The sequence below is a fragment of the Taudactylus pleione genome, unplaced genomic scaffold (genome assembly GCF_031769625.1).
Source record: "Taudactylus pleione unplaced genomic scaffold, aTauple2 ptg002601l, whole genome shotgun sequence".
NCBI lineage: Eukaryota > Metazoa > Chordata > Amphibia > Anura > Myobatrachidae > Taudactylus > Taudactylus pleione.
Window position 1 is genome coordinate 188,786 of NW_028286979.1, and position 15,178 is coordinate 203,963.

Sequence of the window (15,178 nt, forward strand, 5' to 3'; positions counted from 1 at the left end):
CTCATAAGCCACTATCAGGTCGCTGCTTTGAGTGACAGATATTGCCGTTTGTGGGTGGTAACTGGGGAAGGTGCTTGTAAACGGGGGTGTGGTATTGCAGATGCAGGCATGCTGATGGCTCCTGATGTATGAGATACACCAGAGAGTGTGTGGAGGAGAATGGTCAGATCTCTGGGCTGGTAACACACAGTGACATGATGTGAGGGGGAGAGCAGGAGTATAATAGGGGCTGATGGCTCCTGATGTATGAGATACACCAGAGAGTGTGGGGAGGAGACTGGTCAGATCTCTGGGCTGGTAACACACAGTGACATGATGTGAGGGGGAGAGCAGGAGTATAATAGGGGCTGATGGCTTCTGATGTATGAGATACACCAGAAAGTGTGGGGAGGAGACTGGTCAGATCTCTGGGCTGGTAACATACAGTGACATGATGTGAGGAGGAGAGTAGGAGTATAATAGGGGTTGATGGCTCCTGATGTATGAGATACACTAGAGAGTGTGGGGAGGAGACTGGTCAGATCTCTGTTATGGTAACACACAGTGACATGATGTGAGGGGGAGAGCAGGAGTATAATAGGGGCTGATGGCTCCTGATGTATGAGATACACCAGAGAGTGTGGGGAGGAGACTGGTCAGATCTCTGGGCTGGTAACACACAGTGACATGATGTGAGGGGGAGAGCAGGAGTATAATAGGGGATGATGGCTCCTGATGTATGAGATACACCAGAGAGTGTGGGGAGGAGACTGGTCAGATCTCTGGGCTGGTAACACACAGTGACATGATGTGAGGGGGAGAGCAGGCGTATAATAGGGGCTGATGGCTCCTGATGTATGAGATACACCAGAGTGTGTGGGGAGGAGACTGGTCAGATCTCTGGGCTGGTAACACACAGTGACATGATGTGAGGGGGAGAGCAGGAGTATAATAGGGACTGATGGCTCCTGATGTATAAGATACACCAGAGAGTGTGGGGAGGAGACTGGTCAGATCTCTGGGCTGGTAACACACAGTGACATGATGTGAGGGGGGAGAGCAGGAGTATAATAGGGGCTGATGGCTCCTGATGTATGAGATACACCAGAGAGTGTGGGGAGGAGACTGGTCAGATCTCTGGGCTGGTAACACACAGTAACATGATGTAAGAGGGAGAGCAGGAGTATAATAGGGGATGATGGCTCCTGGTGTATGAGATACACCAGAGAGTGTGGGGAGGAGACTGGTCAGATCTCTGGGCTGGTAACACACAGTGACATGATGTGTGGGGGAGAGCAGGAGTATAATAGGGGCTGATGGCTCCTGATGTATGAGATACACCAGAGAGTGTGGGGAGGAGACTGGTCAGATCTCTGGGCTGGTAACACTCAGTGACATGATGTGAGGAGGAGAGCAGGAGTATAATAGGGGCTGATGGCTCCTGATGTATGAGATACACCAGAAAGTGTGGGGAGGAGACTGGTCAGATCTCTGGGCTGGTAACACACAGTACATGATGTGAGGAGGAGAGCAGGAGTATAATAGGGGCTGATGGCTCCTGATGTATGAGATACACCAGAGAGTGTGGGGAGGAGACTGGTCAGATCTCTGGGCTGGTAACACTCAGTGACATGATGTGAGGAGGAGAGCAGGAGTATAATAGGGGCTGATGGCTCCTGATGTATGAGATACACCAGAAAGTGTGGGGAGGAGACTGGTCAGATCTCTAGGCTGGTAACACCCAGTGACATGATGTGAGGGGGAGAGCAGGAGTATAATAGGGGCTGATGGCTCCTGATGTATGAGATACACCAGAGAGTGTGGGGAGGAGACTGGTCAGATCTCTGGGCTGGTAACACACAGTGACATGAAGTGATGGGGAGAGCAGGAGTATAATAGGGGCTGATGGCTCCTGATGTATGAGATACACCAGAGAGTGTGGGGAAGAGACTGGTCAGATCTCTGGGCTGGTAACACACAGTGCATGATGCGAGGAGGAGAGCAGGAGTATAATAGGGGCTGATGGCTCCAGATGTATGAGATACACCAGAGAGTGTGGGGAGGAGACTGGTCAGATCTCTGGGCTGGTAACACACAGTGACATGATGTGAGGGGGAGAGCAGGAGTATAATAGGGGCTGATGGCTCCTGATGTATGAGATACACCACAGAGTGTGGGGAGGAGACTGGTCAGATCTCTGGGCTGGTAACACCTCTGGGTCAGACAAAATCTAGTAACAAATAACGATGGTATAAAAGACCTGATTCAGACCTGGTCGCTAAGTTGCGCTCGCCCGTTCTGAGCGATTTTCGTCCATCTGCACATGCGTATAATTCGTACTGCGCGTGAGCAAGCGAGTCTCTTTGCGATCTGTTTTTGGTTGCTCATAAGCCACTATCAGGTCGCTGCTTTGAGTGACAGATATTGCCGTTTGTGGGTGGTAACTGGGGAAGGTGCTTGTAAACGGGGGTGTGGTATTGCAGATGCAGGCATGCTGATGGCTCCTGATGTATGAGATACACCAGAGAGTGTGTGGAGGAGAATGGTCAGATCTCTGGGCTGGTAACACACAGTGACATGATGTGAGGGGGAGAGCAGGAGTATAATAGGGGCTGATGGCTCCTGATGTATGAGATACACCAGAGAGTGTGGGGAGGAGACTGGTCAGATCTCTGGGCTGGTAACACACAGTGACATGATGTGAGGGGAAGAGCAGGAGTATAGTAGGGGCTGATGGCTCCTGATGTATGAGATACACCAGAGAGTGTAGGGAGGAGACTGGTCAGATCTCTGGGCTGGTAACACACAGTGACATGATGTGAGGGGGAGAGCAGGAGTATAATAGGGGCTGATGGCTTCTGATGTATGAGATACACCAGAAAGTGTGGGGAGGAGACTGGTCAGATCTCTGGGCTGGTAACATACAGTGACATGATGTGAGGAGGAGAGTAGGAGTATAATAGGGGTTGATGGCTCCTGATGTATGAGATACACCAGAGAGTGTGGGGAGGAGACTGGTCAGATCTCTGTTATGGTAACACACAGTGACATGATGTGAGGGGGAGAGCAGGAGTATAATAGGGGCTGATGGCTCCTGATGTATGAGATACACCAGAGAGTGTGGGGAGGAGACTGGTCAGATCTCTGGGCTGGTAACACACAGTGACATGATGTGAGGGGGAGAGCAGGAGTATAATAGGGGATGATGGCTCCTGATGTATGAGATACACCAGAGAGTGTGGGGAGGAGACTGGTCAGATCTCTGGGCTGGTAACACACAGTGACATGATGTGAGGGGGAGAGCAGGCGTATAATAGGGGCTGATGGCTCCTGATGTATGAGATACACCAGAGTGTGTGGGGAGGAGACTGGTCAGATCTCTGGGCTGGTAACACACAGTGACATGATGTGAGGGGGAGAGCAGGAGTATAATAGGGACTGATGGCTCCTGATGTATAAGATACACCAGAGAGTGTGGGGAGGAGACTGGTCAGATCTCTGGGCTGGTAACACACAGTGACATGATGTGAGGGGGGAGAGCAGGAGTATAATAGGGGCTGATGGCTCCTGATGTATGAGATACACCAGAGAGTGTGGGGAGGAGACTGGTCAGATCTCTGGGCTGGTAACACACAGTGACATGATGTAAGAGGGAGAGCAGGAGTATAATAGGGGATGATGGCTTCTGATGTATGAGACACACCAGAGAGTGTGGGGAGGAGACTGGTCAGATCTCTGGGCTGGTAACACACAGTGACATGATGTGAGGAGGAGAGCAGGAGTATAATAGGGGCTGATGGCTCCTGACTCCCCCAGTAGGCAGATACATTTCCCTTAATTTGTATTGATTTAGGAGTGCTTGAGCATATGTGACTTTTATCTGTATTAAGTGTTTATTACCCACCTGTGCTGATATCTGTAGGGATTTCCTCCTCCTTACACTGCTGATCACCCCTCACATACATCTCTTCTTCTCCATCTATAACTTCTATCTTCATAACAGCCAGATCTTTAGCCTAAATTACCCACAAGATAGTCAAATATCACTTACGTAATATATGATTTCATTGATACAGATAACACAGTATAATATATCAGTATATAAGACACACACAGCTTCTGTACAGATAATATAGTGACAGTCACTTTGGTATATTGGTGAGACCCTAAATCCCACCTACCTGATCCTCCTGTGGGATCCTGTGATTCTCCTCTGTACAATCCTGGGAATAAAGAGGACGGGGACATCTCTCTGGGGTATTTCTGTTACTGGGTCCATCTGAAGGAGACACACAGTGACTGAGTACATTGTATATATGTGATTATCAGGTGATGTGTGTATATAGGAGGCCCCAATACCTGCTCTCCCCTGTACAATAATGACAGTCTCCTCTTACCCAGTGATGTGAGAGGTCATTGATTCTCCATCATCACGTCCTTGTACAGACCCTTGTGTTCCTCTATATACTCCCCCTCCTGCATGGAGACATAGACAGTGACATCCTGTCACCTTATAGGAACCTGACACACACAATGATACAGTCATCACCCAGACACATCCCTGGTGTTACTGTATAATGTCCCATTCCCAGCAGTCACCTCTCCAGTCATCATCCAGACACATCCCCTGGTGTTACTGTATAATGTCCCATTCCCAGCAGTCACCTCTCCAGTCATCACCTAGACACATCCCCCGGTGTTACTGTAATATGTCCCATTCCCAGCAGTCACCTCTCCGGTTATCACCCAGACACATCCCCCGGTGTTACTGTATAATGTCCCCTTCCCAGCAGTCACCTCTCCAGTCATCACCCAGACACATCCCCCGGTGTTACTGTATAATGTCCCATTCCCAGCAGTCACATCTCCAGTCATCACCCAGACACATCCCCCGGTGTTACTGTATAATGTCCCATTACCAGCAGTCACCTCTCCAGTCATCACCCAGACAGATCCCCCGGTGTTACTGTATAATGTCCCATTCCCAGCAGTCACCTCTCCAGTCATCACCCAGACACATCCCCTGGTGTTACTGTATAATGTCCCATTCCCAGCAGTCACCTCTCCAGTCATCACCCAGACACATCCCCTGGTGTTACTGTATAATGTCCCATTCCCAGCAGTCACCTCTCCAGTCATCACCCAGACACATCCCCCAGTGTTACTGTATAGTGTCCCATTCCCAGCAGTCACCTCTCCAGTCATCATCCAGACACATCCCCCGGTGTTACTGTATAATGTCCCATTCCCAGCAGACACCTCTCCAGTCCTCACCCAGATACATCCCCTGGTGTTACTGTATAATGTCCCATTCCCAGCAGTCACCTCTCCAGTCAGCAGCTGAATGATCTTGTTGGTGAGTTCCATGATCTTCTGGTCATTGTGTCTCTCATGTATCAGTGAGTGAGGTGGAGGCACCGTGATGGGGCTCTGGGTCCTGCTCAGTCCTCCTGACACATGTGGACTTCTGCTGGTTGTTTCACACTCACCGGATGTCTTCTTCACTACTGTGTAATCCTGTGTATTGGTGAGACAACAAATATCACTGCATACACTCCCAGATCCCCTCACCTCCCCAGTCATGTCCCTGTATTATTACTATAGATATACGTGATGTCACTGTGACACCCCCAGATCCCCTCACCTCCCCAGTCATGTCCCTGTATTATTACTATAGATATAAGTGATGTCACTGTGACACTCCCAGATCCTCTCACCTCCCCAGTCATGTCCCTGTATTATTACTATAGATATAAGTGATGTCACTGTGACACTCCCTGTATTATTACTATAGATATAAATGATGTCACTGTGACTCCCCCAGATCCCCTCACCTCCCCAGTCATGTCCCTGTATTATTACTATAGATATAAGTGATGTCACTGTGACACCCCCAGATCCCCTCACCTCCCCAGTCATGTCCCTGTATTATTACTATAGATATAAGTGATGTCACTGTGACACTCCCAGATCCTCTCACCTCCCCAGTCATGTCCCTGTATTATTACTATAGGTATAAGTGATGTCACTGTGACACTCCCAGATCCCCTCACCTCCCCAGTCATGTCCCTGTATTATTACTATAGGTATAAGTGATGTCACTGTGACACTCCCAGATCCCCTCACCTCCCCAGTCATGTCCCTGTATTATTACTATAGATATAAGTGATGTCACTGTGACACCCCCAGATCCCCTCACCTCCCCAGTCATGTCCCTGTATTATTACTATAGATATAAGTGATGTCACTGTGACACTCCCAGATCCCCTCACCTCCCCAGTCATGTCCCTGTATTATTACTATAGATATAAGTGATGTCACTGTGACACCCCCAGATCCCCTCACCTCCCCAGTCATGTCCCTGTATTATTACTATAGATATAAGTGATGTCACTATGACAGTCCCAGATCTCCTCACCTCCAGTCATGTCCCTGTATTATTACTATAGATATAAGTGATGTCACTGTGACACTCCCAGATCCCCTCACCTCCCCAGTCATGTCCCTGTATTATTAATATAGATATAAGTGATGTCACTGTGACACTCCCAGGTCCCCTCACCTCCCCAGTCATGTCCCTGTATTATTACTATAGATATAAGTGATGTCACTGTTACACCCCCAGATCCCCTCACCTCCCCAGTCATGTCCCTGTATTATTACTATAGATATAAGTGATGTCACTGTGACACTCCCAGATCTCCTCACCTCCCCAGTCATGTCCCTGTATTATTACTATAGATATGTGATGTCACTGTGACACTCCTAGATCCCCTCACCTCCCCAGTCATGTCCCTGTATTATTACTATAGATATAAGTCATATCACTGTGACACTCCCAGATCCTCTCACCTCCAGTCATGTCCCTGTATTATTACTATAGATATAAGTGATATAACTGTGACACTCCCTGGTCCCCTCACCTCCCCAGTCATGTCCCTGTATTATTACTATAGATATAAGTGATGTCACTGTGTCACTCCCAGATCCTCTCACCTCACCAGTCATGTCCCTGTATTATTACTATAGATATAAGTGATGTCACTGTGACACTCCTAGATCCCCTCACCTCCCCAGTCATGTCCCTGTATTATTACCATAGATATAAGTGATGTCACTGTGACACCCCCAGATCCCCTCACCTCCCCAGTCATGTCCCTGTATTATTACCATAGATATAAGTGATGTCACTGTGACACCCCCAGATCCCCTCACCTCCCCAGTCATGTCCCTGTATTATTACTATAGATATAAGTGATGTCACTGTGACACTCCCAGATCCTCTCACCTCCCCAGTCATGTCCCTGTATTATTACTATAGATATAAGTGATGTCACTGTGACACCCCCAGATCCCCTCACCTCCCCAGTCATGTCCCTGTATTATTACTATAGATATAAGTGATGTCACTGTGACACCCCCAGATTCCCTCACCTCCCCAGTCATGTCTGAGTATTATTACTATAGATATAAGTGATGTCACTGTGACACTCCCTGGTCCCCTCACCTCCCCAGTCATGTCCCTGTATTATTACTATAGATATAAGTGATGTCACTGTTACACCCCCAGATCCCCTCACCTCCCCAGTCATGTCCCTGTATTATTACTATAGATATAAGTGATGTCACTGTGACACCCCCAGATCCCCTCACCTCCAGTCATGTCCCTGTATTATTACTATAGATATAAGTGATGTCACTGTGACACTCCCAGATTCCCTCACCTCCCCAGTCATGTTCCTGTATTATTACTATAGATATAAGTGATGTCACTGTGACACATCCAGATCCCCTCACCTCCCCAGTCATGTCCCTGTATTATTACTATAGATGTAAGTGATGTCACTGTGACACTCCCAGATCCCCTCACCTCCCCAGTCATGTCCCTGTATTATTACTATAGATATAAGTGATGTCACTGTGACACCCCCAGATCCCCTCACCTCCCCAGTCATGTCCCTGTATTATTACTATAGATATAAATGATGTCACTGTGACACCCCCAGATCCCCTCACCTCCCCAGTCATGTCCCTGTATTATTACTATAGATATAAGTGATGTCACTGTGACACCCCCAGATCCCCTCACCTCCCCAGACATGTCCCTGTATTATTACTATAGATATAAGTGATGTCACTGTGACGCCCCCAGATCCCCTCACCTCCCCAGTCATGTCCCTGTATTATTACTATAGATATAAGTGATGTCACTGTGACACTCCCAGATCCCCTCACCTCCCCAGTCATGTCCCTGTATTATTACTATAGATATAAGTGATGTCACTGTGACACTCCCAGATCCCCTCACCTCCCCAGTCATGTCCCTGTATTATTACTATAGATATAAGTGATGTCACTGTGACACTCCCAGATCCCCTCACCTCCCCAGTCATGTCCCTGTATTATTACTATAGATATAAGTGATGTCACTGTGACACTCCCAGATCCCCTCACCTCCCCAGTCATGTCCCTGTGTTATTGCTATAGATATAAGTGATGTCACTGTGACACCCCCAGATCCTCTCCCCTCCCCAGTCATGTCCCTGTATTATTACTATAGATATAAGTGATGTCACTGTGACACCCCCAGATCCCGTCACCTCCCCAGTCATGTCCCTGTATTATTACTATAGATATAAGTGATGTCACTGTGACACCCCCAGATCCCCTCACCTCCCCAGTCATGTCCCTGTATTATTACTATAGATATAAGCGATGTCATTGTGACACTCCCAGATCCCCTCACCTCCCCAGTCATGTCCCTGTATTATTACTATAGATATAAGCGATGTCACTGTGACGCCCCCAGATCCTCTCCCCTCCCCAGTCATGTCCCTGTATTATTACTATAGATATAAGCGATGTCACTGTGACGCCCCCAGATCCTCTCCCCTCCCGAGTCATGTCCCTGTATTATTACTATAGATATAAGCGATGTCACTGTGACGCCCCCAGATCCCGTCACCTCCCCGGTCATGTCCCTGTATTATTACTATAGATATATAAGTGATGTCACTGTGACACTCCCAGATCCCCTCACCTCCCCGGTCATGTCCCTGTATTATTACTATAGATATAAGTGATGTCACTGTGACACTCCCAGATCCTCTCACCTCCCCGGTCATGTCCCTGTATTATTACTATAGATATAAGTGATGTCACTGTGACACCCCCAGATCCCCTCACCTCCCCGGTCATGTCCCTGTATTATTACTATAGATATAAGTGATGTCACTGTGACACTCTCAGATCCCCTCACCTCCCCAGTCATGTCCCTGTATTATTACTATAGATATAAGTGATGTCACTGTGACAATCCCAGATCCCCTCACCTTCCCATTCATGTCCCTGTATTATTACTATAGATATAAGTGATGTCACTGTGACACTCCCAGATCCCCTCACCTCCCCAGTCATGTCCCTGTATTATTACTATAGATATAAGTGACGTCACTGTGACACCCCCAGATCCCCTCACCTCCCCAGTCATGTCCCTGTATTATTACTATAGATATAAGTGATGTCACTGTGACACTCCCAGATCTCCTCACCTCCCCAGTCATGTCCCTGTATTATTACTATAGATGTAAGTGATGTCACTGTGACACTCCCAGATCTCCTCACCTCCCCAGTCATGTCCCTGTATTATTACTATAGATGTAAGTGATGTCACTGTGACACTCCCAGATCCCCTCACCTCCCCAGTCATGTCCCTGTATTATTACTATAGATGTAAGTGATGTCACTGTGACACTCCCAGATCCCCTCACCTCCCCAGTCATGTCCCTGTATTATTACTATAGATATAAGTGATGTCACTGCATACACTACCAGATCCCCTCACCTCCCCAGTCATGTTCCTGTATTATTACTATAGATGTAAGTGATGTCACTGTGACACTCCCAGATCCCCTCACCTCCCCAGTCATGTCCCTGTATTATTACTATAGATATAAGTGATGTCACTGTGACACTCCCAGATCCCCTCACCTCCCCAGTCATGTCCCTGTATTATTACTATAGATATATAAGTGATGTCACTGTGACACTCCCAGATCCCCTCACCTCCCCAGTCATGTCCCTGTATTATTACTATAGATATAAGCGATGTCACTGTGACACTCCCAGATCCCCTCACCTCCCCAGTCATGTCCCTGTATTATTACTATAGATATAAGTGATGCCACTGTGACGCCCCCAGATCCCCTCACCTCCCCAGTCATGTCCCTGTATTATTACTATAGATATAAGTGATGTCACTGTGACGTCCCCAGATCCTCTCCCCTCCCCAGTCATGTCCCTGTATTATTACTATAGATATAAGTGATGTCACTGTGACACTCTCAGATCCTCTCACCTCCCCAGTCATGTCCCTGTATTATTACTATAGATATAAGTGATGTCACTGTGACACTCTCAGATCCTCTCACCTCCCCAGTCATGTCCCTGTATTATTACTATAGATATAAGTGATGTCACTGTGACATTCCCAGATCCCCTCACCTCCCCAGTCATGTCCCTGTATTATTACTATAGATATAAGTGATGTCACTGTGACACTCCCAGATCCTCTCACCTCCCCAGTCATGTCCCTGTATTATTACTATAGATATATAAGTGATGTCACTGTGACACTCCCAGATCCCCTCACCTCCCCAGTCATGTCCCTGTATTATTACTATAGATATATAAGTGATGTCACTGTGACACTCCCAGATCCCCTCACCTCCCCAGTCATGTCCCTGTATTATTACTATAGATATAAGTGATGTCACTGTGACACTCCCAGATCCCCTCATCTCCCCAGTCATGTCCCTGTATTATTACTATAGATATAAGTGATGTCACTGTGACCCTCCCAGATCCCCTCACCTCCTCAGTCATGTCCCTGTATTATTACTATAGATATAAGTGATGTCACTGTGACACCCCCAGATCCCCTCACCTCCCCAGTCATGTCCCTGTATTATTACTATAGATATAAGTGATGTCACTGTGACACTCCCAGATCCCCTCATCTCCCCAGTCATGTCCCTGTATTATTACTATAGATATAAGTGATGTCACTGTGACACTCCCAGATCCCCTCATCTCCCCAGTCATGTCCCTGTATTATTACTATAGATATAAGTGATGTCACTGTGACACTCCCAGATCCCCTCATCTCCCCAGTCATGTCCCTGTATTATTACTATAGATATAAGTGATGTCACTGTGACACTCCCAGATCCTCTCACCTCCCCAGTCATGTCCCTGTATTATTACTATAGATATAAGTGATGTCACTGTGACACCCCCAGATCCCCTCACCTCCCCAGTCATGTCCCTGTATTATTACTATAGATATAAGTGATGTCACTGTGACACCCCCAGATCCCCTCACCTCCCCAGTCATGTCCCTGTATTATTACTATAGATATAAGTGATGACACTGTGACACCCCCAGATCCCCTCACCACCCCAGTCATGTCCCTGTATTATTACTATAGATATAAGTGATGTCACTGTGACACTCCCAGATCCCCTCACCTCCCCAGCCATGTCCCTGTATTATTACTATAGATATAAGTGATGTCACTGTGACACTCCCAGATCCCCTCACCTCCAGTCATGTCCCTGTATTATTACTATAGATATAAGTGATGTCACTGTGACACTCCCAGATCCTCTCACTCCCCCAATCATGTCCCTGTATTATTACTATAGATATAAGTGATGTCACTGTTACACCCCCAGATCCCCTCACCTCCCCAGTCATGTCCCTGTATTATTACTATAGATATAAGCGATGTCACTGTGACACTCCCAGATCCTCTCACTCCCCCAATCATGTCCCTGTATTATTACTATAGATATAAGTGATGTCACTGTTACACCCCCAGATCCCCTCACCTCCCCAGTCATGTCCCTGTATTATTACTATAGATATAAGCGATGTCACTGTGACACTCCCAGATCCTCTCACCCCCCCAATCATGTCCCTGTATTATTACTATAGATATAAGTGATGTCACTGTGACACCCCCAGATCCCCTCACCTCCCCAGTCATGTCCCTGTATTATTACTATAGATATAAGTGATGTCACTGTGACACTCCCAGATCCTCTCACCTCCCCAGTCATGTCCCTGTATTATTACTATAGATATAAGTGATGTCACTGTGACACTCCCAGATCCCCTCACCTCCCCAGTCATGTCCCTGTATTATTACTATAGATATAAGTGATGTCACTGTGACACTCCCAGATCCCCTCACCTCCCCAGTCATGTCCCTGTATTATTACTATAGATATAAGCGATGTCACTGTGACACTCCCAGATCCCCTCACCTCCCCAGTCATGTCCCTGTATTATTACTATAGATATAAGCGATGTCACTGTGACACTCCCAGATCCCCTCACCTCCCCAGTCATGTCCCTGTATTATTACTATAGATATAAGCGATGTCACTGTGACACTCCCAGATCCCCTCACCTCCCCAGTCATGTCCCTGTATTATTACTATAGATATAAGTGATGTCACTGTGACACCCCCAGATCCTCTCACCTCCCCAGTCATGTCCCTGTATTATTACTATAAATATAAGTGATGTCACTGTGACACCCCCAGATCCTCTCACCTCCCCAGTCATGTCCCTGTATTATTACTATAGATATATGTGATGTCACTGTGACACCCCCAGTCCTCTCACCTCCCCAGTCATGTCCGTGTATTATTACTATAGATATAAGCGATGTCACTTTTACACCCCCAGATCCCCTCACCTCCCCAGTCATGTCCCTGTATTATTACTATAGATATAAGTGATGTCACTGTGACACTCCCAGATCCCCTCACCTCCCCAGTCATGTCCCTGTATTATTACTATAGATATAAGTGATATAACTGTGACACTCCCAAATTCCCTCACCTCCCCAGTCATGTCCCTGTATTATTACTATAGATATAAGTGATGTCACTGTGACACTCCCAAATCCCCACACCTCCCCAGTCATGTCCCTGTATTATTACTATAGATATAAGTGATGTCACTGTGACACTCCCAGATCCCCTCACTTCCCCAGTCATGTCCCTGTATTATTACTATAGATATAAGTGATGTCACTGTGACACTCCCAGATCCCCTCACCTCCCCAGTCATGTCCCTGTATTATTACTATAGATATAAGTGATGTCACTGTGACACTCCCAGATCCCCTCACCTCCCCAGTCATGTCCCTGTATTATTACTATAGATATAAGTGATGTCACTGTGACACTCCCAGATCCCCTCACCTCCCCAGTCATGTCCCTGTATTATTACTATAGATATAAGTGATGTCACTGTGACACTCCCAGATCCCCTCACCTCCCCAGTCATGTCCCTGTATTATTACTATAGATATAAGTGATGTCACTGTGACACTCCCAGATCCCCTCACCTCCCCGGTCATGTCCGTGTATTATTACTATAGATATAAGTGATGTCACTGTGACACTCCCAGATTCCCTTACCTCCCCAGTCATGTCCGTGTATTATTACTATAGATATAAGTGATGTCACTGTGACACTCCCAGGTCCCCTCACCTCCCCAGTCATGTCCCTGTATTATTACTATGGATATGTGATGTCACTGTGACACCCTCAGATCCCCTCACCTCCCCAGTCATGTCCCTGTATTATTACTATAGATATAAGTGATGTCACTGTGACAGTCCCAGATCTCCTCACCTCCAGTCATGTCCCTGTATTATTACTATAGATATAAGTGATGTCACTGTGACACTCCCAGATTCCCTCACCTCCCCAGTCATGTTCCTGTATTATTACTATAGATGTAAGTGATGTCACTGTGACACTCCCAGATCCCCTCACCTCCCCAGTCATGTCCCTGTATTATTACTATAGATATAAGTGATGTCACTGTGACACCCCCAGATCCCCTCACCTCCCCAGTCATGTCCCTGTATTATTACTATAGATATAAGTGATGTCACTGTGACACCCCCAGATCCCCTCACCTCCCCAGTCATGTCCCTGTATTATTACTATAGATAAAAGTGATGTCACTGTGACACTCCCAGATCCTCTCACCTCCCCAGTCATGTCCTTGTATTATTACTATAGATATAAGTGATGTCACTGTGACACTTCCAGATCCCCTCACCTCCCCAGTCATGTCCCTGTATTATTACTATAGATATAAGTGATGTCACTGTGACACTCCCAGATCACCTCCCCAGTCATGTCCCTGTATTATTACTATAGATATAAGTGATGTCACTGTGACACTCCCAGATCCCCTCACCTCCCCAGTCATGTCCCTGTATTATTACTATAGATATAAGTGATGTCACTGTGACACTCTCAGATCCCCTCACCTCCCCAGTCATGTCCCTGTATTATTACTATAGATATAAGTGATGTCACTGTGACACTCCCAGATCCCTCTCACCTCCCCAGTCATGTCCCTGTATTATTACTATAGATATAAGTGATGTCACTGTGACACTCCCAGGTCCCCTCACCTCCCCAGTCATGTCCCTGTATTATTACTATAGATATAAGTGATGTCACTGTTACACCCCCAGATCCCCTCACCTCCCCAGTCATGTCCCTGTATTATTACTATAGATATAAGTGATGTCACTGTGACACTCCCAGATCCCCTCACCTCCCCAGTCATGTCCCTGTATTATTACTATAGATATAAGTGATATAACTGTGACACTCCCAAATTACCTCACCTCCCCAGTCATGTCCCTGTATTATTACTATAGATATAAGTGATGTCACTGTGACACTCCCAAATCCCCACACCTCCCCAGTCATGTCCCTGTATTATTACTATAGATATAAGTGATGTCACTGTGACACTCCCAGATCCCCTCACCTCCCCAGTCATGTCCCTGTATTATTACTATAGATATAAGTGATGTCACTGTGACACTCCCAGATCCCCTCACCTCCCCAGTCATGTCCCTGTATTATTACTATAGATATAAGTGATGTCACTGTGACACTCCCAGATCCCCTCACCTCCCCAGTCATGTCCCTGTATTATTACTATAGATATAAGTGATGTCACTGTGACACTCCCAGATCCTCTCACCTCCCCAGTCATGTCCGTGTATTATTACTATAGATATAAGTGATGTCACTGTGACACTCCCACATTCCCTCACCTCCCCAGTCATGTCCGTGTATTATTACTAT

General features: G+C 46.8%; 1 protein-coding gene and 1 pseudogene across 1 annotated transcript in view; both read right to left on the reverse strand.

Moving 5' to 3' along the window:
- Nucleotides 1–15,178, reverse strand: part of LOC148431240 (uncharacterized) — a 157,425-nt gene that overhangs the window by 82,614 nt on the left and 59,633 nt on the right.
- LOC148431242 (oocyte zinc finger protein XlCOF29-like) overlaps nt 1–15,178 on the reverse strand; it is a 43,194-nt pseudogene that overhangs the window by 15,089 nt on the left and 12,927 nt on the right.